Genomic DNA, 4,300 nt, shown 5'->3' with positions numbered 1-4,300 from the left:
CCTTTATGCATAATAAAATCTTTCCTGCATTGAAGAGCTTGGCCTAGTCCCATCTTTTCCTACAACAGTTTGGATTCTTGTAGAGACTTAAACACCCTGAATCTTTTGATTTCCCCAGCACTTGACAGTTCTCCTGCAAACATTGATGGCAGATAATCTGTGGATGTGTAAGCATTGGAGACATATTTGATATTCTTTCAGAACTTCTAAATTTTGCATTAGTTATAATATAATACTACATATTCCAGGAAACACTGCAGCAGACAAAAGAAGAAGGATTTAGGGAAGGAATGGAGATGGAGAAAAAAGGAGAAGAACAAGAATTTTATGTGCAAAACTGTTACAAAACAAATGCAATCAAAAATTCAAATTACATCTTATTCTGGAGTCTGTTTCAAAAAAAAACAAACACCTAACAATAGTAGACAACACATTTTCCATCTAACACTGAACAGGAAAAAAAAAAACTAGTGACATCTAAGAGCAATTGATGATTTTAATTGTTTTTACAATAATATGCATATTATTGTTTTTGTAGTTAATGTATTATTATTTGAATATTTATTTTTGATTATTTTATTTTAGATATTATTCACTGTATGCCAGTGGGAATTGATCCTAATTTTTGCAGTGGAGTTTTGAAAGAGAAAGAAAGAAAGAAAGAAAGAAAGAAAGAAAGAAAGAAAGAAAGAAAGAAAGAAAGAAAGAAAGAAAGAAAGAAAGATTATTCAGAAAAAATGATTTCCCAATGTCATTTCTTTGTTTCTTCAACTCTAAATTTACCTTGAAGGATTTTGCATCACTTTGAGTTTTGTCTTTGTTCTGGTCCCTATTAGAACTGGGCTCCTGAGCGTCTCGTATTAGTTGGGTGATGATGATTATTTGAGGAAGTAGAGGCCATTGTTCTAAACATTGTGATACTAAAATACACTGTAATTTCATATTAATTTATTGTCTATTATCCAGCAATGTTTCCAATGAAAATATTGTTCTCCTCCTATCAAAGATTTTGGTTTCTTTGTATATAAACCTCAAACCTCAGAAAAAAAGCTATTTTTTTTTCTTTATATCAAACAATGTAGCTCAAATATTTGTGTATACCGGATATTGAGGTAAATGTGTTAATCGAAATTATGCTCAATTTGCATAGGGAAAAAAATCCACTTCAAAATTCTCTGGAAAATCCACATCTCAGGGACTGCATAGCTGATGCTCTCTCTCCCATACTTCACAGAGCAATGAAAATGATGGATACAGATTTTATAAATAATAATAAATAAATAAATAAGGAAACTGAGAGCAAAGTGATAGACTTCCGTTGCCATAGTGAAAAGTGAAATAAAAGCTAGGGAAAAACAAGCAACGAGACAAATATCTGGGAAAACGAAGATATCCTTTGAAAGTAAAATATAATTTTCTTCTACCTCCTGGCAGTTATGACCTTATAGCAGAACTGATCCTGCTGTTTACTGACCACTTCTGAGTATTAGGCAGACCATAATTGCAGCTAACAGCATTGTGAGGCACAGTGAATGAAATGACTACCTGGCCCATTTTCATTTCCAGAATAATGTGTCTTGTTTCTCAGGAGAGTTGTTGTTCATATGCTACTAGAAATGTTCCTCAGGGCTCTTTTCAGGAACATCCTTTATATTACCTCAGGATTATAGCAATAGCACTTAGATTTATATACTACTTCACAGTGCTCAACAGCCCACTCTAAGCGGTTTACAGCGTCAGCATATTGACCCCAACAATCTGGGTCTTTGTTTTATCAACCTTGGTAGGATGGAAGGCTGAGTCAGCCTTGAGCCGGTCAGGGTCGAACTGCTGGCAGTGAGCAGAGTTAGCCTGCAATGCTGCATTCTAACTACTGTGCCATTATGGCTCTTATGTAGTATTTGAGGTTCATTTTAGTAGTCCTGCCTTTACAAGAAGGGTACACAAGCAGAGAAACAAAAAAACGCAGTTAGCTTCATTTGTGTACTGCTTTTCCTCCAAGATTGGATCATGTTTTGATTTCTCAAGCAAAAAGCATTATCCTACCACTAAATTGGCTATAACTGCTGGGTTACCTAGGAACACAGGCACATTCTTGCCCCAAGACAAAACTAACATGAACATTTGCCTCAGGCTTTCAGCCTAATATTAAAGTCCTATAGTAAAATGCCATGTTCTGCGTGAGCTTCAGCAAAAATGGTTTATCTTCTCCACAAATTTACAAATATCTCCAGTACTGTGCTTTCTAACCCATTATCTGTTTAAAATAAGAATGTAGTTTTCCAGCTCAGAACTGAGATAAAAATTGGGGACTTACTTCTAATTCTTTTTTTTTAAAGGGCAGCATTAAGAGGTTTGTTTTTTTGTTTTTTTTTAAAAGAGATCCTTGTTAATTGGAAGTTTGAAAACAAACAGTGTGATTAGGAAAAAGACATAATGGACTCAAATGGCAACTGTCCTCATTAATATGAATTCTTTACTGCTGGGTAATAATTGAGAACTCACCGCTGTAGAAAGCTGCATTGTATTCATCTCTCTTTGAATGTCAAATGATTGATTTTAATGTGGTGACAATACTGGATGGAAATATTGGGACCGCAGAATGCTTGTCTACTGAACATTAGATTGTGTTTTACATCAAAACTATCACAGACACAGTAATGGCATGAAAATCAGGGAAAATATGTATTCCAGAGTTGATTTAGGAGCTGTGAGGGATCTCACGAAGAATGATGGTTCGTTGAGGGCGCTTCCAAGAAAAGGTCAGCACGCAAGGATGCAATCAAATTAAGTCTTTATTTAGAAGTAAAAGTAGAGTAAAGGTCCCAGGCATGGAGGCATCCATGCCTGGATTGAGCCCATGGGTCAGTCCCATAGGAGACTAGAACAAGAGCAGGCAAAAAGGAAAGGGTAAAAAGGGGCAAAAAAAGGGAAGAAGGGAAGAGCAGCCCCTGTGCAGGGGTTCTTATAGGGGCCCCGGCCCCTCCCTTACAAGGTGTGTGAGGGGGGCGGAGGGCCATTAACTTTCCCCAATGGGGCTGCAGGGGACGGAGCCCCTTGACCCACCAGTGGGATCAAAGGTGCCTCTTTGCCCCCATCTGGTGGCCTTTGAAGAGACTGCCATGGCTGGCACAAAACACCTAACAGGAGCTGAAGTAGAAAAAATGCATGAAGCTATTTAGTTTTTTGTTCTGTCAAATACCCATAGAATACTATAAAGGTAGTCCTCAATTTACCACCACAATTGAGCCCAAAATGTTGCTGAGAAATTTGCTAAGTGAATTTTGCCCCATTTTTATGATCTTTCTTGCCGCGGTTGTAAAGTGAATCACTGCAGCTGGTAAATTAGGAACATGGTTGTTAAGTGAATCTGGCTTCCCCATTGACTTTGCTTGGCAGAAGGTCACAAAAGGGGATCAGGTGACCCTGGGACACTCCAAACGTCATAAATGTGAGTCAGTTGTCAAGCATCCAAATCTAAATCACATGACCATGTGGATGCAGCAATGGTCATAAGTGTGAAAAATGGTCACTTTTTTTTGGTGCCATTGTAACTTCGAATGGTCACTAAGTGAACTGTTGTAAGTCAAGGACTACCTGTACTTTGGGTTTAGGATCATACCAGAAGCTAATAATTACTTTTAAATCCTTTCTCATGCTTCTTCAATCTCTGGACTATGTTATCTCTTATCGAAGCCTCTCCTTAACAGCTCTTTCAGAGCTTTCTTACGGTTAGTTTAAAATTCCTTTCCAGAGGCCAAGCTGGCACGCAATACCAGATATTTTGAGTTTTTAACTCCATTTCTTTCTGTTTGAAGTAGGAGGAACGAGGGAATTTTGGTAACCAGAGTACAGCAGTGATGATGGTGGGGCATAAATTGCCAGATTAGCAATTATTTATTCATGGGATTAGTATGCTGCTGGATTCTCCCAGGCTCCCAGCAGCTCTCAAAAAGAGAATAAAAAATGAAGACATCCATTGTAACAATCCTAATGAAGCCTCACATACCCGTAAAACAAAAATGAAATACAAAACCCAGCTTAAACAATATATAACAGTGATTAATACAAGGGTGACAGTCACTTCAGAGGCCCTGTGGGAAAACTTGATTTTTACTAGTTTCCAGGCCACATTACCAAAGCAATCAATCTCATTTTTAGGGGAGAGACATATTGGAACCTTACCAAAAAGCAACATTTTGCGGCCTCGACTCTCATCGTTTTACAAAGATGGGATACCACTTGACATATCTCCCAGGAAATTGTATCTAGGCAAGCAGTCTTGGAGATACATAGAATA

Source organism: Pituophis catenifer, unplaced genomic scaffold (genome assembly GCF_029215685.1).
Source record: "Pituophis catenifer annectens isolate HBS135680 unplaced genomic scaffold, rPitCat1.0.hap2 SCAF_2, whole genome shotgun sequence".
NCBI lineage: Eukaryota > Metazoa > Chordata > Lepidosauria > Squamata > Colubridae > Pituophis > Pituophis catenifer.
The sequence above is the reverse complement of the archived record's forward strand: the minus strand, read 5'-3'. Positions refer to the sequence as shown.